Source organism: Hyperolius riggenbachi, chromosome 6 (assembly GCF_040937935.1).
Source record: "Hyperolius riggenbachi isolate aHypRig1 chromosome 6, aHypRig1.pri, whole genome shotgun sequence".
NCBI classification, from domain to species: domain Eukaryota; kingdom Metazoa; phylum Chordata; class Amphibia; order Anura; family Hyperoliidae; genus Hyperolius; species Hyperolius riggenbachi.
In genome coordinates, this window is record NC_090651.1 from 316,151,314 (window position 1) to 316,178,183 (window position 26,870).

The 26,870-nt window shown below is 46.3% G+C and overlaps 1 pseudogene; it reads left to right on the forward strand.

Annotated features, from left to right (window-relative positions):
- Nucleotides 1-26,870, forward strand: part of LOC137522181 (sacsin-like) — a 74,445-nt pseudogene that overhangs the window by 25,477 nt on the left and 22,098 nt on the right.

Sequence of the window (26,870 nt, forward strand, 5' to 3'; positions counted from 1 at the left end):
CTTCAGTCAGAAACCTCTGATCTGCATGGTTGTTCAGGGGCTATGGCTAAAAGTATAAAGCCTGGCACACACATTCAATTTTGATTGGCCAATCACTAGAAATTGATTAAAGGACAACTGCAGTGAGAGGAATAAAGTGGCTGCCATATTTATTTGATTTAAAAAAAAAATACTAGTTGCCTGGCTGTCCTGCTGGTCCTCTGCCTCGAATACATTCAGCCCTAGACCCTGAACAAGCATGCAGCAGATCAGACGTTTCTGACATTCTCTAACAAGATTAGCTGTATGCTTGTTACAGGTGTCATTCAGACACTACTGCAGCCAAATAGATCAGCAGGGCTGCCAGGCAACTGGCATTGTTTAAAAGGAAATAAATATGGCAGCGTCCATATTCTGCTTACTTCATTTGTACTTAAGAGAGGAAATGGAGCCCTAGGCAGGATAGCACTTTTTGCTGATGGTCACCTGGCTTTTTTTTCTATTAAGATTTGGCGGCGGCTAGCCTCCACCAGGCCCTTAGACTCTCTCCAGGCCCTAGGCATATAACTGCCTTGTGAATGATCCTCCTCTGCCAATCACTGACTGGTCACCTCCATGAAGTATGAGGGTTTTATCTACACAACCTTTTCATAGTATTCAATATCCGTCGACCCTTCAACTACGTGGAGGGGGTAAAATGGGTCAGTGATCAGAGCCAATTATAATAATAATGCAGTGACAGCGATCTGAAGCATACCTCCCAACTTTTTGAGATGTGAAAGAGGGACACTTAAGCCACACCCCTGCCACACCCCTGATCACGCCCCAGCACGCCCCTAGTCACGCATACCATAAAGATTTCATAAGAAAATATGTTGTTTTATAATTCAAACCACACTGGTCCTTTCTATCCTGGTTTATTTTCCTTGATAGTAACATTTTACAATTAGAAACATATCAATTTATAGGATGGGAATAATGTTTAGAGTCAATCAAACACATTTTTTAGTAGAGAAATATATATATTTACATAGAAAGAGGGACAAAGTCCTGAAAGAGGGACAAATGAGGGGGAAAGAGGGACAGAGGGGCAGGGCTCCCAGAGAAGGACAGTTGGGAGGTATGATCTAGAGGGTCCGTCCCGCCTTGCCCACCTGGCATCAGGGTGGGGGGGGGGGGGGCGCCGTTGGACATGTGACATTGTAATTCTGTTAATGTCTGGTGCTGCTCTGACATAGAGCCACATAGGGGGATGCCGTGCCTGTCTAGGTCGGGTAGAAGTGCCTCGAAAGCAAGCACAAACTCTGGATGTGGCCGGTGTTGTGTCTGATTGCGTTGCCTGTTAATTTGCGCTGCCCCGCATGCGCAATAGGAGACTGTGCAGCCACATTTCCTATTTAATTATGCTGCTTGTGGTAAATACTAAATATCTCCGCTTACTTACATCCTACACTGCCCACATTTTCAGGGTAGGGGGAGGGGAGGGGACAGCCATGTCACACAGAACTACCTCTATGCCAAATTGCAGCCTCCGAGCCCCGCTGGTCTCCGAGATGGGTTTCTGTTAATCTATCTCCTGAACCAGTGGAGCTCGGGGGCTGCAATTTAGCATAGAGGTCTTTCAGGAGGTCCCCTCCCTACTTTGAAAATTTGGGGAGTGTAGGATGTCTGGAAGCGGAGATATTTAGTATTTTATCACCTGCAGCAGAATTAACTTCACACTGAGCATGCGTGCTACTCAGTGTGGAAGGGAGCTTCTGGGCAGCACAATCAGACATTACACCGGCAGCAATGTGAGTGTCAGAGGGCCCTTTTACACTTAATCAGTTAGGCTCCGTTATAACTGAAAGAAAACTGATTTTCAAAGTAATGCCCATGTTTTCCTATGGCACCTTTCACACTTAAAGAGAAACTCCAATCTAGAATTGAACTTTATCCCAATCAGTAGCTGATACACCCTTTTACATGAGAAATATAATGTTTTTCACAAACAGACCATCAGGGGGCGCTGTATGACTGATTTTGTGCTGAAACACCTCCCACAAGAAGCTCTGAGTACCGCGGTACTTTTGGCAGTTTGTTACAATGTAACAAGATTCACAGACAGGAAATAGCTGCTTACAGCTGTCTCTAACAGCCAAAACAGCTAGGAGCAGCTACATAACCTGCCCACAGTAAAAATGTCACCATGTCATAAATGTCAGAATGTAAATCAGGGATTTAAAAGATTTTACAATGGGCAAACACTGACTAAATCATTTATACATAATTATGGTAAAAATGAAGCACATTTTTTACTACAATATTTTCACTGGAGTTCCTCTTTAAAGAGAAACTTTGAGGCTACGTTTCCACTGTAGCGTTACATTTTCGCCTGCAAAAAATCGTATAAGATTTTTCTGATTGGTGAAAAATCGCATGTAAATTTGTACGCGTTTTTATGCAAATTTTCGTACGCGAAAATTCGCATTAGTTACATATGCATAATCTGCCTAGTAACAGCTTAGTCATGACTGCTGACAACTTCCTGTAACTATGGATCTAATGCGAATTTTCGGGCAAGTAACGTGAAAATTCGCATTGCCTATACAAAGCATTGTACGCGAATCGTACGCGATGTCCGAAAAAATGATACAGGTTTTTTGACGCGTATGAAAGCGTACGAAAATTCGCATAGAGTGGAAACAGCTGCATTGACTAACATTAGTTTTAAAGTCTATGCAAATTTTCTGAGCAGAAAAACTGACACAAAACGCACAAGTGGAAACCTAGCCTGACCAAGAATTGAACTTTATCCCAATCAGTAGCTGATACCCCCTTTTACATGAGAAATCTATTCTTTTTCACAAACAGACCATCAGGGGGCGCTGTATGGCTGATATTGTTATGAAACCCCACCCACAAAGAAATTCTGAGTACGTACTCTTGGCAGTTTCCTGTCTGTGAACCCTGTTGCATTGTGGTAAATAGCTGTTTACAGCTGTTTCCAACTGCCAACACAGCAAGCAGCAGCTACATCACCTGCCAGCAGTAAAAATGTCACCATGTGTGAATGTCAGAATATAATTCAGGGATTCAAAATATTTTACAATGGGCAAACACTGACTAAATCATTTATACATAATTATTGTAAAAATGAAGCACTATTTTTATTACATTATTTTCACTGGAGTTCCTCTTTAACACGTTTTAACTGAAATCTTCTCCCCAATGCACTGCTATGGAAAAGACGCATACTAACGTGCACGGACGCGTACCAACTGATTAAAGCAGGAGGATCAGCCATACTATGCCAGGGAAAAAAACACATATATAAGTAGATAAATACTTGAGCTACTTACATAACACATGTATTATACTGTCCACGTTTTGATTTCAGTGAATGTTATATAGTAAATGATGAGAATTCTGTTCCTGGTGGGGGCCATGTCTTTTGCCCACAGTTAAGGCTAACTCGTGATGTCATTTCTGCCCTTTACTTTTTTTCTTGTCTCCTCCAATCGCTGAGTCGCCTCAGCCTTGCTTGTAAACACAAGTGAGCAGGGGATCGTGTTTCAGATAAGCAGCTAGCAGGGAAATAAAGGTAAGAGGAGGAATAGATTATAGATAAAAGGAACCCCCAGCATGCAATTCTTTGGCACGACTACTAAAGGGCCAGTGTTCCTTAAGTATGTGATAACTCCAAATAATAACAGCAGAAAAAGTTTTGAATGCATACGCTCGGACCAGTTGCTGTTGAAATTTGATTTTTATGGTGACGATAACGCTTTAAGTGTAAATGGGCTCTAAAGCAGGCCATACACTGGCTCGATTCCCGGCCGTTTCGACAGCAGATTCGATCCTGGGATCGAATCTGCTGCCAATCGTTCGCGGTAAACGCAGCCGCCGATCCGATTCCCTCCCGGAATCGGATCGGTCCGTCGATCGCGCCGTGCGGGAAATTACCCTCGATCGCCCGCGGGTAAAGTGCGCGTCGCTAGCGGCGGCCGATCCGATCAAGTATACATTACCTGAGGCTGGCTCCCGGGCGTCTTCTCCGTGCTGCACGGCTCTGTTCCGGCTCCATCCATCCCGGCGCTTCCTGTGTCACTGCAGTGACCAGGAAGTTCAAATAGAGGGCGCTCTATTTGAACTTCCTGGTCACGGAGTAACACAGGAAGCGCCGTAATGGAGCCGGAACAGAGCCGTGCAATGCGGAGAAGACGCCCGGGAGCCAGCGTCAGGTAATGTATACAGGGGGGGGGGGGGGGGGACAGGCGGCAGGAGCAGCTCAGCAGATGGTGAATCGGTTTCAGGCTGAAATCGATTCACAATCTGTTTGCAGTAAAGGCAGCCATACGATCCCTCTCTGATCAGATTCGATCAGATAGGGATCTGTCAGCTGGTCGATCTAATGGCACATCGACCAGTGTATGGCCACCTTTAGTCTGACACTTTGATTTGAAAAGGCTGACGCTGTGCTGGTATTTTTCTGGCAACAGTGCCATCTAGTGGCACCCAGTTTTCCTATGTCTGACTATGATTGACATTGGACCTTTGAAGGTAGGGATGACAATGCTTAGGAGAGCTCACGGAGAAGCATGTGATCAGTTTGATACAGCTGATAGAGTTGTAAAGCTCTGATTGGCTGGTCCTGATCTTGCGGTAAACCAGGAAGCCATCACAGCAAATCAGAACCTTACAAATCTATCAGCTGATCAAACTGATCACATGCTTCTCCGTGAGTTTTCCTAACTCCTAAGCATTGTCATCCCTATATGAAGGTAAAGGCCGATGTCGGACTAAAGGTGCTCATATACGATACAAGCAAATAGTTTGATTTTTTTTTCTTTTTATCAACTGAAAAACATTTATTTTTTTTTTGCTAAAAATCTGATCGATTGTGTTGGAAAAATCAGGCTGATTGTTTTGAAAATGATATGGTGTATGGTAAGTTTGATAAATAATTTAATAGGTCAAAATCTTATAAAAAAATAAAATTAATAAATTGAATCCTGTATCATCATCTTCAGTCCGACCAAGGATTAGAAAGGTAAAAGGAAAGGAATATGGCGGCCTCCATATCCCAGGCTCTGGCGTCCTTTAACCTTGCAGATGGTGCAGCAGTCAGATTGCCAGAGGTTCTAGAACTGCCCTTACAGGGAGAGCTACAGTACAATCGGTTTGTATCGTCATGCATTGGTTTGTCACATGTGTGGGGCTGCTGCATGTCGTAATATTGTGTAGATGAAATAAACTGATTTTACAGAAGTAAAGATGGCGTTTTCTTCACCGTCCACATTAGGAGCTGATCCAGAACGCAGACGACGCTAAGGCCAGCGAGGTCATTTTCATCTATGATGAGCGAGAGTACGGGAAGGACTCCCTCTACTCCAAGAAACTCCAGGTTGTCCAAGGTAAGAGTCGTGCTCCACAGACGGGTAAAGCTAGGCGCACACAAACCCAATCCTCGTTCAATCGATTTAAAAAATGTCATTGGTAATGAATAGACTGCAGTACAATGCAATGCAATCAATGTGCAGTAGATTTTGTAGTGGAGGGAGATCCCACAGGAGAAAAGCAAAAAAAAAAAAAAAAAAAAAAAAAAAAAAAGCCTGATTTTGCATGCTAAAATGTGTACCCAGCCTAATAGATTGGAGTTCAGTAGCCTGGTAAGGGCTTCTTCACATCTAAAATCCAAATCGCTGACGCCATTGATTTTTTTTCTTTCTTTTTTTCAATTTTTTTCGTGCACTTTTGTAAGCGCTTTTGCAAAGCAATTTTTTTTTTTTTGCACTTCTGACATCAGTCAGGAAGTGAACTCTTTCACCCGGAAATAAATAAATAAAATGTACGTGCTGGAAAATCACTATACAAAGCATTTTTTTCAAGCGCTTTGTGATTTCCCTATACCTTCTAGTGAGGCAAATCGCCCCGAAAATGGCCCAGGCATCGCTTTGGTGAGCTGATCAGAATCAAACCACTCAGATGTGAACACTCTCATAGGGAATCATTGGACAAGCGCTTTTAGGGTGATTTTGAAAATCGATGGTGCTTTAAAAAAAAGAAAAGAGAGTACACAGAGCTGGACAGGACTCGCATGAAGACCTGGAAGCGAAGAGAAATGAGGGATGAGTGTTTTTTGCTCAGGCACCTGTCTAGTACTTTGATCCTCCCTTGAGGAACCTACTATATACAGTATATAGTAACACAGTTTGGTTAAGGCTACTTTCACAGGAGGACGTTGCGTTTTGATGCGACGTTAAAGTCACAACGCAAACTCACAACGCAACGCCCCAAAAAAGTCGCACAGCAACTCTATGCCCCGTTATCGTCGCATACAGTAGGCATACCGGCAATGAAAAGTGCGTACGTTAAAAAGGGGCGCTGGGAAAAAAGGGCGCCGGGTTTTAAACGATAAACATGGATAACGTTTAAAAATATAATGTACTATATTTCGTTTAAAAATAATGTTTTATAAAGTTATAAATCATTAAATAATGTGCATGAAATTGGCAATTGTGAAAACGTTAATCTTCCGTTTAAAAAGTGAAACGTATAATAACGTTTAAAAAAAATAGTAAGTAACCCTCCCTGTACCTACCCCTAACCCCTAGACCCCCGTGTTGGTGCCTAAACCTAAGACCCCCCTGGTGGTGCCTAAAACTAAGACTCCCCTGATGGTGCCTAAACCTAAGACTCCCCTGGTGGTGCCTAAACCTAAGACTCCCCTGGTGGTGCCTAAACTTAAGACCCCCCTGTTGATGCCTAAACCTAAGACCCCCCTGGTGGTGCCTAAACCTAAGACCCTCCTGGTGGTGCCTAAACCTAAGACCCCCCTGGTGGTGCCTAAACCTAAGACCCCCCTGTGATAAGCATTAATAACGTGTGAAAAAAATATTGTGCTGTTTTTCGTTTAAAAATAATGTTGTAAAAAAGATTGTACTGTTTTTCGTTTAAAAATAATGTTTAAAAAATTATAAATCATAAAATAATGTGTAATCATGAGAAGCAGTTATAAAACAGTAAAAGTCTCCGGGCGCCGCTTATAAAACGTTATTTTTCTCCGGCGCCCTTTTTTCCTGTCGGGCGCCCATTAAACGATATTTATTATGGGAGTGAATGGCGGCGCCCGATTTGTCCACTTGCCTCAGGCGCCCGAATTTACTGTTACCATGAAAAGTATGCTTCCAAGTCATTACTGAGCATGTGCAAACAGTCCAACGCAGCTAATAACGCGTATAACACACAGCATGCAGCACTTTCTAATAATGCTACACGTTACACACAAACGCAATGTGTGCACTGCGAATGTCGCACAGACTTAGTATTGCTGTGCGTTAGACCGTGTTGAAACATTTTTTAAAGTGTGACTCTAGCGTTGCACTGTGAAAGAGGCCTAAAAGAAGACATCCAGCCATCAAGTTCAACCAGAAAGAAAAAAATACAATAAACTGTCCTGAACCAGCACATATCCCAATTGATCTATGGGAAGGCAAAAAAAACTTACAAGGCCTGTACCAATTAGCCTTAAAGAAACTCTGAAGCGAGAATAAAACTCGCTTCAGAGCTTATATTCAGCAGGCGTATATCAAAAAAGGGCGCCTGGAAAAAAGGGCGCGGGGTGTAGCCGAAATTATAAGTTTGAATGCAAAACCATATTTTTCGTTTAAGAGGTTATAAACGATAATTTAATGCTAAATACGTTAAATAAACGGAAATGAAATGGCAAAATACCGTCTATAACAGTAAACGAATTCTGAAATGAAACGTCAAATAGCGTCTATAGCAAAAACGATATTTACACTTGTATTAAGCATAGTACTAGAATGGTAGGTTTTACAGGTATTTTACTACAATTATACCTAAGTTTAGGGTCACAGATATCTCTCCTTATCCCTATCCCTCACACCTAGACCCCCCTTTGTGTAAATATACCTAATGTAATAAATTGTATATATCTATATATATAATAGAGTAAGTGCCTCAACCTTCGAGCAAGAAGAAGAAGTACTTTGCATGAGAAAATGTATGCGTGCTCAATCACCAAGTTTTAGGCTTCTTTTCCACGGACTGTTGAGCTGTGTGCTCAGCAAGCAGTTACCAGGCAGCAGCAAGCAGTTACCAGGCAGCAGCAAGCAGTTACCAGGCAGCAGCGAGCAGATACCAGGCAGCAACAAGCAGTTTCCAGGCAGCAGCAAGCTGTTACCAGGCAGTAGTGAGCAGTTGTAAGAGTTTGAGAGGCATGTTACTGCCTATCAACTGTCTGTGGAAAAGAGGCCTACCCTAGTGATGGGCGAACAGTGTTCGCCACTGTTCGGGTTCTGCAGAACATCACCCTGTTCGGGTGATGTTCGAGTTCGGCCGAACACCTGACGGTGCTCGGCCAAACCGTTCGGCCACATGGCCGAACTAAGAGCGCATGGCCGAACGTTCCCCGAACGTTCGGCTAGCGCTGTGATTGGCCGAACGGGTCACGTGGTTCGGGCCCGAACGCGCTCTGATTGGCCGAACGGTCACGTGGTTCGGGTAAATAAATACCCGAACCACGTCATATCTCCGCCATTTCTCTGTGGGTTTAGCTTTGGGTAGGCAGGCAGGGTAGTTCGCTCTCCAGCCACGCTAGCCAGGGTCCCCCCCAGTCATTGTGTGTCGCTGCTGGGAACAGTAGTACACCGCTCGCTCAGCCACACTATATAGCATTCTGTTTACTGCCACTCTGTGTACCTCGCTCAGCCACACTATATAGCATTCTGTTTACTGTTCTGTGTCTGCTGGGAATAGTAGTACACCGCTCGCTCAGCCACACTATATAGCATTCTGTTCACTGTTCTGTGTCTGCTGGGAATAGTGGTACACCGCTCGCTCAGCCACACTATATAGCATTCTGTTTACTGTTCTGTGTCTGCTGGGAATAGTGGTACACCGCTCGTTCAGCCACACTATATAGCATTCTGTTTACTGTTCTGTGTCTGCTGGGAATAGTGGTACACCGCTCGCTCACCCACACTATATAGCATTGTGTTTACTGTTCTGTGTCTGCTGGGAATAGTAGTACACCGCTCGCTCAGCCACACTATATAGCATTGTGTGTACTGCCACTCTGTGTACACGGCTCAGCCTGACTATATAGCATTGTGTGTACTGCCACTGTGCACCTCGCTCAGCCACGCTATATATAGCATTGTGTTTACTGCCACTCTGTGTACACCGCTCAGCCAGACTACATAGCATTGTGTGTACTGCCACTCTGTGTACACCGCTCAGCCAGACTCTATAGCATTGTGTGTACTGCCACTCTGTGTACACCGCTCAGCCAGACTATATAGCATTGTGTGTACTGCCACTCTGTGTACACCGCTCAGCCAGACTATATACCATTGTTTACTGACACTCTGTGTACACCGCTCAGCCAGACTATATACCATTGTTTACTGACACTCTGTGTACACCGCTCAGCCAGACTATATACCATTGTTTACTGACACTCTGTGTACACCGCTCAGCCAGACTATATACCATTGTTTACTGACACTCGGTGTACACCGCTCAGCCAGACTATATACCATTGTTTACTGACACTCTGTGTACACCGCTCAGCCAGACTATATACCATTGTTTACTGACACTCTGTGTACACCGCTCAGCCAGACTATATACCATTGTTTACTGACACTCTGTGTACACCGCTCAGCCAGACTATATACCATTGTTTACTGCCACTCTGTGTACATGGCTCAGCCAGACTATATAGCATTGTGTGTACTGCCACTCTGTGTACACCGCTCAGCCAGACTATATAGCATTGTTCACTGCCACTCTGTGTACACGGCTCAGCCAGACTATATAGCATTGCGTACTCTGCCAGTCAGTGTGTATATTGCTGGGATCAGTAATACTCCACTCACCGTCAACCACTATATGAGCTCACCATGAGTTCCTCAGAGACCTCCGCTGTGAGCAGCACTCCCAACAACAGCAACAGCCAACGCCCCACGCAAGCTATAACATCCACCCCAGCAGCCAGTGGTCAGCAGCAGCCCTCCCCGGAGGAGAACGTTGTGTCCATCGGTCCGGCGCCAGAGCGATTAATGAGGGCTGCCATTGAGGGGATGATGGGGCCTGATGTGGAGGAGGAGGTCGGGCTCAGGCCAGCATCCCAAGTTAATGTTGAGGACGATGAGGGGTCTGTGACTGTGTCTGGGGATGTTGGGGTGGCAGAGGTGGTGGGTGGGTCAGACTCAGGAGAAGAGTTGTATGATGAGGATGATGATCGGGACCATCTGTATGTGCCTCAGAGTCCGACCCCGGAAAACATGTTGTATCGTGTGTTTAGGTACTAAAATCTGCGTTCCCAGTAGTGTTGGGCGAACAGTGTTCGCCACTGTTCGGGTGCTGCAGAACATCACCCCGTTCGGGGTGACTATATAGCAGACTATATAGCATTGTGTTTACTGCCACTCTGTGTACACGGCTCAGCCACACTATATAGCATTGTGTTTACTGCCACTCTTTGTCTGCTGGGAACAGTAGTACACCGCTCACCCGCCACTGTATAGCATTGTGCTCTGTGTCGCTGCTGGCAATAGTGGTACACCGCTCACCCACCACTGTATAGCATTTCTGTACTGCCACTGTACTGCTGCCAGTCAGCGTGTACTGTAAGGATAAGTGAAATGAGGAAGAAATCCGGTGAAAGAGGGAGGGGCAAGGGAAGAGGTGTTTCCCCTGACGGTTGTGCTGGGGAGCTGTACTCCACGGCGGCGGCCCCCCACAATGACATATGACGAGTTTGAGGAGATGGAAGAGGAGGGTATGGACAATGTGGACATAGACCCAGATTTTGTTTGTGAACGAGAACATCGCCGTCGTAGCAGCAGCACAGATGAGTCTGTTGAAGAACCCACTGCTGCACGAGTTCGCCTTGTGCCACAAGGTAGGCGGCGCGCAATTTCAGGCACCACAAGCGTGGAAGTTCAAGTGAGAGGCAAAAGAGGCGCAAACAGAAATCGCCAGCAAGGCAGGTGCTCCAAATTCTGGGCTTTCTTTGAAGACTGCACTGAGGATGTTACCATGGCGATTTGCAAGGTGTGCAAGACCCGCCTGAGCAGGGGGAAAAGTATTAACAACCTCTCCACCACCAGCATGAGCCGCCACATGCTATCCAAACATCCCACTCTGTGGGCAAACGCGGCAGGACAGGGTACCACCAGCAACACTGCCTCCCTTGGGTTCACCAGACTCACCACCAGACCCGCCTCAGCAGCAGCAGTAGCCCAGCCATTGCGTGGTTCAAAACATTCCAAAAAATCAGATGACACTGACACTGTCACTTTCCGGAGTAGTGCTCTTGAGGTCTCCCAGTGTTCATCAAACACAACAACCAACAGCCCTTCGTTGTGCAGCCCTACGGTTCAGTTGTCTGTCTCGGAGATGTTTGAGCGCAAGAGGAAATTGCCAGCAAATGACCCCCGGGCCGTGGCAGTAAGAGCCAGCATAGCCAAGCTTCTGGCCTGCGAAATGCTGCCATATCGAGTGGTGGAGACAAACAGCTTCAAGGGCATGATGTCAGTGGCCATCCCACGTTACGTGGTTCCCAGCCGCTACCACTTTGCGCGCTCTGCAGTGCCTGAGTTGCATGAGCACGTGGTCAGCAAAATAACCCGAAGCTTGAAGAATGCCGTTGCCTGCAAGGTTCACGTATCCGCCTCTCCACAGAAAATGCAGACCGTCTGACTCAAATTAAAATGAATCAATCCTGGATTGGAAATGACTACGCAACACTCCAGGACCCCAACCAAGTAACATGACCAATGAACATCTGGGATGGTTTAGCGTTTCCGGTCCCTGTTTATTGAACCTCTCATCTGTATTACATTTATGACTGCATGGCGGCAAAAAGCATTGCTGCTATATCCGCACGCTTTTTGTCCTCATGCAAGGCCTGGGTTGTTGTGTCTCAAAAAGCATGGCCTTCTCCTCCTGCGCCTCCTCCTGTTCCATCACGTGTGCTGCTGCTGCTGGGTTAGCGTTTCCGGTCCCTGTTTATGGAACCTCTCATCTGTATTACATTTATGACTGCATGGCGGCAAAAAGCATTGCTATATCCGCACGCTTTTTGTCCTCATGCAAGGCCTGGGTTGCGTCTCAAAAAGCGTGGCCTTCTCCTCCTGCGCCTCCTCCTGTTCCATCACGTGTGCTCTGTGCTGCTGCTGCTGCTGGGTTAGCGTTACCGGTCCCTGTTTATTGAACCTCTCATCTGTATTACATTTATGACTGCATGGCGGCAAAAAGCATTGCTATATCCGCACGCTTTTTGTCCTCATGCAAGGCCTGGGTTGCGTCTCAAAAAGCGTGGCCTTCTCCTCCTGCGCCTCCTCCTGTTCCATCACGTGTGCTCTGTGCTGCTGCTGCTGCTGGGTTAGCGTTACCGGTCCCTGTTTATTGAACCTCTCATCTGTATTACATTTATGACTGCATGGCGGCAAAAAGCATTGCTATATCCGCACGCTTCTTGTCCTCATGCAAGGCCTGGGTTGTTGTGTCTCAAAGCGTAGCCTTCTCCTCCTGCGCCTCCTCCTGTTCCATCATGTGTGCTCTGTGCTGCTGCTGCTGCTGCTGGGTTAGCGTTACCGGTCCCTGTTTATTGAACCTCTTATCTTTATTACATTTATGACTGCATGGCGGTAAAAAGCATGCTATCTGCACGCTTCTTGTCCTCATGCAAGGCCTGGGTTGTTGTGTCTCAAAGCGTGGCCTTCTCCTCCTGCGCCTCCTCCTGTTCCGTCACGTGTGCTCTGTGCTGCTGCTGCTGCTGGGTTAGCGTTACCGGTCCCTGTTTATTGAGCCTCTTCTCTTTATTACATTTATGACTGCATGGCGGCAAAAAGCATTGCTGCTATATCCGCACGCTTCTTGTCCTCATGCAAGGCCTGGGTTGTTGTGTCTCAAAAAGCGTGGCCTTCTCCTCCTGCGCCTCCTCCTGTTCCATCACGTGTGCTGCTGCTGCTGCTGGGTTAGCGTTACCGGTCCCTGTTTATTGAACCTCTTATCTTTATTACATTTATGACTGCATGGCGGTAAAAAGCATGCTATCCGCACGCTTCTTGTCCTCATGCAAGGCCTGGGTTGTTGTGTCTCAAAAAGCGTGGCCTTCTCCTCCTGCGCCTCCTCCTGTTCCATCACGTGTGCTGCTGCTGCTGCTGGGTTAGCGTTACCGGTCCCTGTTTATGGAACCTCTTCTCTTTATTACATTTATGACTGCCTGGCGGTAAAAACCATGTTACCTGTGCAAAGAAACATGACATTTTCAGCATTTAAAAGACAATTTTTCCTTTGAAACTTTACAATCAATTTTCTCAAAAACTATAAGCTCTTTTTGCTAAATTTTTTTCCCTCTTGTACCCACTCCCAAGGTGCACATACCCTGTAAATTTGGGGTATGTAGCATGTAAGGAGGCTTTACAAAGCACAAAAGTTCGGGTCCCCATTGACTTCCATTATGTTCGGAGTTCGGGTCGAACACCCGAACATCGCGGCCATGTTCGGCCTGTTCGGCCCGAACCCGAACATCTAGATGTTCGCCCAACACTAGCCTACCCTAGCAAGTCTGGCTTTGCAAATCTGGCCTAATTGGCTATTCATGAGGCAATGCTCATGCAAATATGCATTTGCTTTTGCATGCCAAACTATGCAGGGTCAAAAAACCAATACTGCAAAGCAGTCGCCCTGCTACATGCCAGTGATGAGCGAAAATGCAAAAATTTGTTTCGATAAATTTTTACAGAATTTTCGCCTAATTTCGTTTTGACAGGCAAATTTTCCATCTAATTTTTTCACGTTAATTTTCGCCTAAGGCCAGTCATTTTCGCATTACTTGCGTATGATTGCGGACATTTTCCACATAAGGGCATTAGCGCCCGCATTCAGAGAAGTTCCTTGTGCATTATTGCGGGCATTTTTCCGTATAAACGTCCGCATAGATTGAATTTCCATGCGGATTATTGTGGACATTTTTCCGCATAAGGGCATAAGCATCCGCATACAACGAATTTTCGATGCTGGTCAAAAACGCAAATATTTCTGAAGATTTTCGTTAAAAAATTCGCCAAAAAACGAAAACGGGATTTTCGAGGAGAAAATTCGCAAGCAACACTGCTACATGCTACATTAGCACTATCCAGGAGCGCCACGGGGGGGATTCCCAATGCCCCCCTTTTATACAACCGGGGGGACCACAGGGTCCCAGGCTCTCTCACTGCCTGGGAACCACAGCGACACCCCGGAGAGGGAGGCGCAGGCGACCCCCCCCCCCAAGCGTGGCCAGCGTCGGGGAGAGCCGTCCACACCCACCTCCCAATATTAAAAACAGGCACTTACCTTAACGTCCATTGCGTTCTGCTACATGCGCATTAACTTGGGGGCACCACATGAGAAAGGAGTGAAGCATGGGTCACCCGAGCTTTAGAGCTCAGGGCTGACTCACATACAGCACTCCAGAGGGGGGGGGGGACAGGTGCAGACAACTCACTCCAGGGCTCACACCACCGGAGCAAGCCATCCACCACCTGCCTCCAAAGGATACAAACTGCAAAAAATGCTTTCCATGAGAAAATTAATGCGCATGTAGCAGAACGCAATGCACGTTAAGGTAAGTGCCTGTTTTTAATATTGGGAGGTGGGTGCAGACGGCTCTCCCTGGCGCTGGCCACGCTTGGGGGGGGGCGGTCGCCTGCGGCACCTAGCCTCCCCCTCCGGGGTGCCGCTGTGGTTCCCGCGGTCCCTCCGGTTGTATAAAAAGGGGGCATTGGGAATCCTCCCTGTGGCGCTCCTGGATAGTGCTAATGTAGCATGTAGCAGTGTTGCTTGCGAATTTTCGCCTAAGTCATTTTCGCATCGAAAATCCTGTTTTCGTTTTTTGGCGAATTTTCACGAAAATCTTCAGAAATATTTGTGTTTTCGATCAGCATCGAAAATTCATTGTATGCGGATGCTTATGCCCTTATGCGGAAAAATGTCCACAATAATCCGCATGGAAATATAGACTATGAATGTATTTTGTAGGTACTGATCTTTTGCAGGAACGGATCTTTTGCAGATAATGATCTTTTGAATGTGTACAGCAACTTTGTGTGCAGCATCTTGCAAAGATTTCTATCTAATGGGGAGTGCAGCTCAATAGAATAGACTGTGTAGGTGTGGCTCTGATACTACATGGAAGGGGGTAAAGTTGGTCTGTGATCTTTCATTTTTCCAAAGAGTTTTATCTGATGTGTGTACCCACCTTTATTCTTCTTGCTTCAAGGTTGAGGCACGTACTCTATTAGATAGATAGAAGATGCGGCGTATGCTACGACGCGGGACGGCTAGTTACATATATTGTACTATAACTATACCTAACCTTACTCTCATACAGAGCCCTCCCTATACCTATCCCTAACCCCTAGACCCCCCTGGTGGTGCGTAAACCTAAGACTCCCCTGGTGGTGCCTAAACCTAAGACCCCCCTGTTGGTGCCTAAACCTAAGACTCCCCTGGTGGTGCCTAAACCTAAGACCCCCCTGTTGGTGCCTAAACCTAAGACTCCCCTGGTGGTGCCTAAACCTAAGACCCCCCTGTTGGTGCCTAAACCTAAGACTCCCCTGGTGGTGCCTAAACCTAAGACCCCCCTGGTGGTGCCTAAACCTAAGACCCCCTGGTAGTGCCTAAACCTAAGACTCCCCTGGTGGTGCCTAAAACTAACCACCCCCCTGGTGGTGTATATTGCACTGTATTTATACCTAACCCTCCCTGTACCTATCCCTAACCCCTAGACCCCCCTGGTGGTGCCTAAACCTAAGACCCCCCTGGTGGTGCCTAAACCTAAGACCCCCCTGGTGGTGCCTAAAGCTAACCACCACCCTGGTCCTAACCCTCCCTGTACCTATCCCTAACCCCTAGACCCCCTAGTAATGCCTAAACCTAACCATCCCCACTGCACAAAACACGCTAAACACATATAAACAATAATATATTTAATCCTTAAAATACTTCACTCCAAATAACATGAATAAAATAATTTATATATTTGTAATAGAATAACTAGCCTTAAAATCACGTAGAAATCTTAAAATAACAGTAATTTGTAATAGAATAACTAGCCTTAAAATCACGTAGAAATCTTAAAATAACAGTAATATTTAAAGCGATATTTTAGTAACTATGATCAACGCATTAGAAGTGTAAAAACAAAGTTAATACCATAAGCGATGTATTTCTAATACAATCAGCTTTAGAAACGTTATTCAAGCATTATACATATGAAAACGAATTTTAAATGATAAGAGAAGTGTAAACGAAATTTTAGTTGTTATAGTTTTATAAGCGCATTTTTAAAACGAAAAAACTAGTTAAAACCCATATAAGCGAAATTTGCAAACGGGAAAATAAGTATAATACAAAGTTTAAACGAACTTGTAAACGATATTTGTTATAAACTTTATCCTGTAAACGAAAACCTTTGTTAACACGATCCCTGTAAACGCTATTTCTCGTGCGCCCTTTTTTCCTGTCGGGCGCCGAATAGCCGATATTTTGCATTGCAGTCTATAGCGGCGCCCTTTTTGTCCACTATCCCTGTGCGCCCTTTTTTACTAGTTCCATTCAGCAGGGGCAAGTGTGCCCCTGCAAAAACGCCGCTATCACGCGGCTAAACGGGGGTCCCTTACCTCCCAAATCCCCTCGTGGTGCCCGGGGATCTCTTCCTGGTGAGGCAGCAGGGCTAATCTCCGCCTCTTCCCCGCCCCTCTCAGTCTTCCTTCACTGAGAGGGGCCGGGCGGGGGAGAGGCGGCGATGCGCCGCTGATAGACACGCTGAGAGGCTGCGACTGTTAGCCCTGCCTCAACAGCAGCAAAATCTACGACCAAGTTGGTCGTGGATTTTGCAGGGGGGAATTTGGGAGGTAAGGGACCCCCGTTCAGCCGCGGGATAGCAGCGTTTTAGCAGGGGCACACATGCCCCTGCTGAATATAAGCTCTTAAGTGAGATTTATTTTCGCTTCAGTGTCTCTTTAAAAGGGAAAAATTCCTTCTTTACTCCAGATGGCAGTCAGATAAGTCCCTGGATCAAATCTTCTGGGATTCACCTATTATAGCCATGGATGCCCTTCAATAGAGTGACCATATTTTTGTGGGTCCAACCTGGGACGTGGGGGGGCGGCGCGCGCAGCGCGCCGCTGCGAAAAGTGGGGAGGACTGAGCGCGCAGCGGCGAAGACTGGGGGGGTTGTTGCGCCGCGCCGAAAAAATGGGCGTGGCCATGACATTGTATGGGCGGAGCTAACGTAATGATGTAACAGCGAGGCATAAGAAAGCAGTGTTTACGCCATGATGTGGACAAACGAGACTTTGCATCATGGGTGTGCAGAAACTGTGTGATGCTAATAGTATACCGTAACCACAAAGCAGCAAACATAGCCATCTATGACCAATCAAATAATAAATGTAGTAACAGTTACCCCGGACACCATAAAATAAACGCAATAGGCAACATGTCAGCACAAAATAACCGCAATGCGGGCAACATGTCAGTACAAAATAAACGCAATGCGGGCAACATGTCGGTACAAAATAAACGCAATGCGGGCAAACATTTCACCAGAAAAGAAACGCACTGCGGGCAAACATTTCGCTAGAAAAGAAACGCACTGCGGGCAAACATTTCGCTAGAAAAGAAACAATGCGGGCAAACATTTCACCAGAAAAGAAACGCACTGCGGGCAAACATTTCGCTAGAAAAGAAACAATGCAGGCAAACATTTCCCCAGAAAAGAAACGCAATGCGGGCAAACATTTCGCTAGAAAAGAAACAATGCGGGCAAACATTTTGCTAGAAAAGAAACGCAATGCGGGCAAACATTTCACCTGGAAAAGAAACCTAATGCGGGCAAACATTTCACCTGGAAAAGAAACCTAATGCGGGCAAACATTTCACCTGGAAAAGAAAGCATTTACTCACCTGGCAGAAGTGTCCGGCCTCTGGCGCGCTGCTCCGTCCCGGGACCGTCTTGTTCCTCCTGCTCTTCTCTCCCGCGCTGACAGGGCTACGGCAAGATGGCGCCCGAAGCCCTGTACTGTACAAATAGGTCTCCAGTACAGGGCCCGACCGTTCACCCTTGACCACTAATCTGTTCACAACATGCTGTGCTTGTCCTTGCTGTGAACTGTTAAGGAGAACTTGGAACAAAAAAAGTTCCCCTGGGGGGTACTCACCTCGGGAGGGGGAAGCCTCAGGGTCCCAATGAGGCTTCCCACTCCCCTGTAGCTGCAGGCAATCCAGCACTGGCTCCCCCGAAGTGTCCGGCAATCCTCCCTCGACAAGCCTGATAAGCGCTGATTTATTTACTTTTCCTGGCTCCAGCGGAGGCACTGTTGTAGCTCTCCACACGGAGATAGGCAGAAATAGCTGATCTCCGTCGGGTCCGCTCTACTGCGCAGGAGCAGGAGACTTGCGCCTGCGCAGTAGAGCGGCCCGACAGCGATCGGCTATTTCCACCTATCTCCGAGCGGAGAGCCAATACTGCACCTGCACTTGAGCCGGGAAGGTAAATATTTACATCCCCACTGTTCGGGGAGCTTTATCTCCGCCACCATTTGACCGAGGAGGATGGGGGAAGCCTCAATAGGATCCAGAGGCTTTCCCCACCCCAGGTGAGTACCCCCCCAGGGGAGGTTTTTCTCATTACAGGTTTTCTTTAAGGTGGTTACCCGTTTGCAGAGTTGACGTCCTTCTACCAACCATCTTTAGAGGAGAATGAACTTGCTTTCTACAAGTGCTTCCCCCACTATCATCATATTGAGAGGGGTGATCTGGCAGCTTTCCTGCTGTCAGTGTCAGAGTGAGATGTCTAGCACCTTCCCTATTAGCCTCCAATAGTAGACCTTTGTGTATTGCTAATTAGCCTTCAATAGTAGACAATTTGTGTATTGCTATATGCACACGTTAGATTATCCTCTGCCCTGGCTGAGTTTAAAGACCGTCTCAGCCGAGAATCTAGCCCCTCCTTCTTTAGTATAGATGGAGGTGTAGTGCAGCTATAATAACTAAAGGTAGCCATACATCTAGCGACGATGGGCAGATTCAACCAAGAGACCAATCTCTCTCTATTACACACATAGCAGAAGCAGAGCGAAGTGAGAAATGATCACTAGATACTTTGATACTAGATATTTAAAAATAGCAGCTATGCAATAGCAGCTTTAATAGCAAATAAACTATACTTGTAGTTTGGAAACATACGATATTACTTGTGCACAAAAACAAATATATACGATAACTGTATGAGTAATAAAAAGAAGGAAAATGTGTTTGTATTCAATCCAATAGTGATTGGCCAATGACTGATCAATTTTGCCACCACCATGTAGCATAAGGGCCAACCGATTTTGTATAATATGAGGAGATTGTATAGGTACACTTTCAAACTACATGGAAATGGTCAAATGTGGCCAATGATTGGCCAATCAAAATTTGTGTGTCAGGCTTAAAATACTTAAAATACGTTTGGTATTAGAGTACTTGTTTGCCTACTCTTTAGTACTTTTTTAATTGCTAAGTGCTGAGAAGTTACTCTTTAGACAAGGTGAAAACGCATCTCCTGGCAGAAAATGCAGGAAAAAAAGCTTATTGGAGCCGTAGTATCTTTGTACTTGCTTTTAGCAATGGCCCGTGATATGCTATGAATTGTGGCTTTCATGCAAATGATATGTGGCTTGAAATTGGACCAGTCATCAGTATCGGCAGAAAGTGCCTCTGATTGGCCATAACCCACTTTGCATCGAATTTGCATGCTAACAGAAATAATTAGCATCCCACTGACTATATTTACTTTTTTCTGCATATGAACAGTTTATTAACAGCTTCCTGTAGTGAATTAATTTCCTGCAACGCCTTCTCACATTCGTATATGTCCTGTTTCCTACCAGATTACCCAGCCATCTTCAGTGGAAACAATTTTGGCTTTCTGGACCCCCAGGAAGAGATCTTGCACAGAGGAGGTCGTCTGTGGAACATTGAGAAAGATGGCCGTGAGATAGAGGAACTTTCAGATCAATTTCAACCTTTCCAAAAGGCCTTGGAGTCCCTTGACGTGGGCTCCTGGGAGGAAATTCGCCATTCCGGACATTTCAGGGGAACCCTCTTTCGTTTCCCTCTTCGATTAGATCCTTCTGAAATTTCAGAAAACATTTACAGTTCAGAGAGGGTCCAAGAGCTGTTTGAGTCTTTCATAAAAGATGCCAGCATCAGCCTTCTTTTCCTCCGTCACGTGACTAGAGTGTCTCTGAAGAAAATTGACAAGGAAGGAGTGCTAACACCACTCTTAAGCACTGTTGTTTCTATTGAAGAGACCCATGAAAGCACTACAGCTGGGCTGGATGTTAAAACACACCTGAAAGTTACTACACTAACACGTTGTGGAAGTGAAGAGGAAGAAAGTAAGTGGTTGGTGACCTCTTGTGCTGTCCAAGATGACTTATTTCCAGACTTGACAGAGTTGAGCATCAAACTCTGCAACAAACCATCACTTGACCTGGCATACCCCTTATCTGAGACCAATATGGACTTGTATGGAGGTCGGTTAAGTTGCATTTTGCCCCTTCCAGACAAAGTGGAGAATCGGACTGGTCTACCCTTATTAATAAATGGGTGTTTTGATCTTACTGATGACAGGAGAAGCTTGAAGTAGCTTGAAGTAGACCAGCAACATGATGAAGCTGCCAAGTGGAACCATATCCTGGTGGAACAGGTTTTGCCTCTGCTATATACACATGCAGTCCGTAATGTGGTTGCTCTTGTCAAGTTGTCCAAAATTCCAGCAGAAGTGGCACAAAGCATTTGGCCGGACCCAGAAAAGACACAACATAAACACAAATGGCAAACTCTTGTAAATAAAATAGCCATGAACTTGGTGAAAGAAAGCGTTTTTCAAACAGCTGACCAGTCTTACTGGATAACTGCAAAAGAGGCGATTTTTCTAGTTTCTGAACATGAAGACCACCATGCTGGTTTAGAGGAGCTTCTTCTGTTACTGAAAGTTCCACTAGTTAAAGTTCCAAGACATGTCTACTCAACCCTCCAGCTAGCCTCAAAACCAAATCCTGTTTCTCCACATTTGGTGAGGCAGAAGTTACGCAACAGCAAGATGTGGCATCCGTTCTCACAAGAAAAAAAGCAATCCATTCTGAAGTATATCATCAGCGATGGACAGTACACCGAGCTGCTGAATCTTCAACTAGTACCCTTGACAGATGGATCCTTCACAAGTTTCCAAAATGCAGAGGACAGCATGATTTACATAGACAGTGAAGACTTTCCTAGGTAAGCTTCTTCCATCTCTGGTCTTGTAGTCCTAGGGTATTTTGTTGGTGAAAAAGTTGTTTTAATCTGTAGCCATTGAAAGCCTGTCTTCACTGGTGTAACAATAGGGCCTGCTCGGGGCCGTTTTGGGGGGCTGGAGGGGACGCAACATGAGGGGAAAGCCATGCCCATAGTCGGCGAGGAGGGGGGAAGGTCCCCCCCCCTCCCTCACCTCGGGACTCTACCCTCTGCGCTCACCTCCAGCTTAAATTACTGTCTGGGCAGCGGCGGGCAGTGTCTGGGCAGCGGCAGCTACATACCTTCTGTGCGCTCCAGCGTGTGTTCCTTTCTCTAGTCTCTGACGCGACTTCCTGTTTATACAGGAAGTCTCGCTGGAGAGCACGGAAGGTATGTAGCTGCCGCTGCCCAGACAGTAAATTAAGCTGGAGGGGAGAGCCCTGAGGTGAGGGGGGAGGGGGGGAACGTCCCCCCTCCCCGCCAAGCAAGGCCATGGCTTTCCCCTCATGCTGCGACCCCTCCAGCCCCCCAAAATGGCCCCCGAACGGGACCGGGGGGGGGGGGAGCTCAGAATTTCTGCAGGTGGGCCCGGTGGGGCCTAGTTACACCCCTGCCTGTCTTCATATTTTAGTTTTAGATGGTCTGAAAAAAGATTGCACTCTCGCAAAATGATTTACACTTACCCGTGGCTTCCTCCAGCCCCCTGTAGTCCGTTTGCTCCCTCCGTGTCTGTTCAGTCCCCTCCGTTCTGCTACTGTAAAGTCCGCAATAAAGTAAGGTTACGGCTACTGAGCTAGCATGGTCCCGCCCGTGCACCCGCTAATCACGGTTCCGTAGCCGGGAGCAGTCTTAAAAAAAAAACTGTGCATATGCAGAATGCTCCCGTTAAATGGAGTGCGGTTGGGTGGTGTGAGCAGTAGTTGCCAACTGGCCCAGTTATGGTTTTTACTGGTGCTGACAGCGGCACAATTGAGAGGCCTGGGGGGATGGGGAGGTAGCTGATGGACTACAGGGGACTAGAAGAAACCCCAGCTAAGTAAAAGTGCCTAATTCCTGTTTGCATTAAAGGGGAACTGTAGTGAGAAGTATATGGAGGCTGCCATATTTATTTCCTTTTAAGCAATACCAGTTGCCCAGCTAACCTGCAGATCCTCTGCCTCTAATACTTTCAGCCATAGCCCCTGACCAAGCATGCAGCAGATCAGGTGATTCTGACAATGTCAGATCTGACAAGATTAGCTGCATGCTTTCTTCTGATGTGATTCACACTGCTGTAGGCAAATAGCTTAGCAGGGCTGCCAGGCAACGAGTATTGCTTAAAAGGAAATCAATATCTCTCTCTCTCTCTATCTATCTATCTATCTATCTATCTATCTATCTATCTATATATATATATTTTTTTTTTTTCTTTTCTAATTGATGCTTCTTCAGTCCCCATCTGAAGTGAGGGAAAGTATCAATAGGGACAGAAACAGCATGCAAATCCCAAATTAGTTGCAATTCCTTTCCCCACTATCCAAAGCTAAAACCATCCTTCACCTGGAGTTTTAAGCAAACGTAATTAAAAGACAACTGTAACAAGAGGTATATGGAGACTGCCATTTTTATTGCCCTTTAAGCCAGGGCTGTGGAGTCAGTACAAAAATCTTTTGACTCCGACTCCTCAGTTTATGAAACCACGACTCCAACTCCCACTCCAGGTACCCAAAATGGCTCCGACTCCGACTCCTTAGTCTAATACTTAAAGAGAGTCTGAAGCGAGAATAGATCTCGCTTCAGACCTCATAGCTAGCAGGGGCATGCGTGCCCCTGCTAAAACGCCGCTATAGCGCGGCTTAACGGGGGTCCCTGTCCCCCCAAACCCCCTCCGAGCAGCGGGGGAGCGCTTCCTGGTTGGGGCAGGGCTAACCGCCGCAGCCCTGCCCCATGCGCGTCTGTCAGACGCGTACCTCCGCCTCTCCCCCGCCCCTCTCAGTCTTCCTTCACTGAGAGGGGCGGGGGAGAGGCGGCGATGCGCGTCTGATAGACGCGACTGGAGGCAGGGCTGCAGCCGTTAGCCCTGCCTCCAGGAAGATCAGCTCCAGCGACCTTTTTCCGACCCAGGTTTGCGGGGGGTGGGTTGGGGGTGAAGGGACCCCCGTTAAGCCGCGGGATAGCGGCGTTTTAGCAGGGGCACACGTGCCCCTGCTATATATAAGACCTGAAGCGAGATTTAGTCTCGCTTCAGTGTCTCTTTAACAGGGCTGTGGATTTTGTACAAAAATCATCTGACTCCTCAGTTTATGAAACCACGACTCCGAGTACCCAAAATGGCTCCTACCTCGACTCCGACTCCTTAGTCTAATACTTAACAGGGATGTGGATTTTGTACAAAAATCATCTGACTCCTCAGTTTATGAAATCAACTACTCCAACTCCGGGTGCCAAAACTTGCCCCGACTCCTTGACTCTGACTCCTTGACATCCGACTCCAACTCCAACTCCGACTCCACAGCCCTGCTTTAAGCAATACCAGTTGCCTGGCTGTCCTGCGGATCCTCTGCCTCTAATACTTTTAACCATAGACCCTGAACAAGCATGCAGCAGATCAGGTGTTTCTGACATTATTGTCAGATGTAGCCACATAGATCAGCAGGGCTGCCAGGCAACTGGCATTGTGTAAAAGGAAATAATATGGCAGCCTCCATACTGTTCTCTCTTCAGTTGTCCTTTAAGGCGATGCTATAGTGGCTTGGCGGCATACTACGTGATCTTGCCACTTCAGCAGTGCAGTCCCATTGAGTCTCCACCCCCTCAGTGGTTGAGACCAGGGCGTGACAGTGGGATGTAAGGAAGTGTGTGGCTTATGCAAAAGGGGTGCATTATGTTTCATAGTCACTAACATTTTGTTTTTCTGTTGTTTTGTTTTTGTACACAGAGTCTTATTACCTGGACTTGCACATAGGTTTATTCCTGAAGATCTGCCCGCTGATCTCCGGCTGTTCTTCACAGATCTTGGAAAAGCCAGTAAGGATATTTGCATTGTTTAAATACAAAACTTAAATGCCTACTTTGGGTTTTGTGTGAATGTAGCAATGTTGTGTGTTGGATTTTAACATTCCTGTCACCCTTGTGGAGAGACCTCCTGACCAAATCCCCTCAAGTGAACCTGGTTTGCTTATTTCCTCCTGGTCTGAAGGCCACTGGAGAAGAGGTGGCTAATGGGATATTGAAGTGGGGGTGTCAAATACAAAGTGGGTCACAAATGAACACTGGGACCAGGTCGGCGGCCAACCTCAATGAACAGCGGCCACGTCCCTCCTTCATAAAGTTCCCTTGTGTATAATGCCCCCCCCCCCATACAGTTCCCTGGTGTTTAGTGGTACTCCCCCCCCCCCCCCCCCCCATACAGTTTCCTGGTGTCTTGTGCTTTCCCCTCCCTCCCCCATATGGCTTCCCAGTTATTTAGGCCTTCACTCTCAACATAGCTTCCCTGGTGGTTTAGAGTGGGCCAAGCTATGCACAGTGGGGAAGCTACTTGTGGGACAAATTTCATGGCTCTGCAGGCCAGATTTGGCCCACGGGCCAGAGTTTGACATGCGTTTGTTAGAGGTATCTGCTTGTATAACGGAAGCATCATTCATGCCTGTGTTACCACCAGCGGCCTGATGCTGCACTATAGAGTCACCTTCAGGGCTGTTGCTGGGTAGAGGCAGTTAATTGGGTGCAAATCATTTCATCCTGCATACAAATTTAACCACTTCCGGTTTCAGAGTTTTTACCCCAGTTTTGGCATTTGTTGTCACAGCAATACCATGTTTAATAACTTGTGCCATCAAAGTTATGTATATTGCTTTTTTCAGGATAATCTAGGCTGTCTTTACGTAATATTTTTTGTTTCTAAGCATTGTTTAATTTTAAAGGCATTTTACAGGGGAAAATTAGGCATAAATGCAGAAAATAGGGGGCACAAAGGGGACAGAAGGGGGCACAAAGGGGACAGAAGGGGGCACAAAGGGGGCAGACGGAGGCACAAAGGGTGTACAGAGGGATGCTCAGGGGGGAAAGGCAGTGCAAAGGGACAGAAAGGGACAGGTGCATCACATCCCCCACAATCTCAGATCAAAAGGATGTAATACCTTGGTCACCCCCAGAGTCCACCTCAAAACCTTTGGAGACCGAGCCTTTTGTCATGCTGCCCCTACACTTTGGAACTCCCTGCCACTCCCAATCAGGAGTGGACAGCTCCATCCCTGGAAGCATTTAAGTCTAAACTGAAAACCTACCTCTTCAGTCTGGCATTCATGAACACCTGATTATTTCCTCTATAACACAACCCAGCCTGCAGCACTGTATTAATCTGAGACACAACTATGCACTTTGAGTCCTATGGGAGAAAAGCGCTTTACAAATGTTATTGTATTGTATATTGTACAGAAAGAGGCACAGGAGGACAAAAGGAGGCACACTGATGAGAGCAGAGGGAGTCACAAAAGGGAACAGAAGGCATCACAATGGGGGACAGAGGGAAGCGCAGGAGGGCAGAGGTGGCACAGGGAGACAGGAGGCACAAAGGGACAGCAGGGGTAGAGGTGGCACGGGGGAATTCAGGGGCATGGTTTCCCCAGGACAAATAGCACTCATTGCAATGGCCTGGAATGCCTTTGCCTAAGAATGGCCCCTTGGGCCATGGCCCTTAGTAGACACCATGGGAGGGGTTTCAGTCACTATCAGTCACACAACCCTCCTTGATGATCTATTTGAGAAGAGGTGAAGATTTATTGTGGATTAGGGGGTACTGATTGGCATGAAGTTCAATCCTGGGATAAAGTTCCACTTTAACCATTTCAGCCCGTGTGTATTTTGCACCTTATGGACGAGAGGAATTTTCACCTGTCAGCACTTCTCCCATTCATTCCCCAATAACTTTATCACTACTTATCACAACTAAATGATCTATACCTTGTTTGTTCTGCCACCAATTAGGCTTTCTTTGGGTCGTACATTATGCTAATAATTATTTTATTCTAAATGCATTATGATGGGAATAATAACAAAAAAAATTGAAAAAAATCATTGTTTTTCAGTTTTCAGCCATTATAGTTTTAAAATAATTTATGCTACCATAATTAAACCCCACACATTTTATTTTGCCATTTATCCCGGGTTATTGCAACGTTAAAATTATATCCCTAGTATAATGTATGGTGACAATATTTTATTTGGAAATAAAGGTGCATGTTTTCAGTTTTACATCCATCACTCATTTTTAGTCCATTATTTCATAATTATACGCCCTCTTGTCATAAATATGATTCTTTTTTTCTTCCCTAAAGTCAGTAGGTGTACTTTACTATTTGGCCACAAGATGTCCCCGCTGAGAAAAAAAAAATCCTATTAGCGTACTTTGTATGCTACATAGGATACAATGTATTGTTACATTGTAACTAGGGGAAGTGACGTAGGCTTCCATCGGAAGCCTCCGATCACGGTGGCGGTGGGGAGATTATGAATGGAAACATTGTTTCCATTCATAAACTTAATGATCGGGCAGCAGAAATCAGCGGTGGGAGATAACGCGG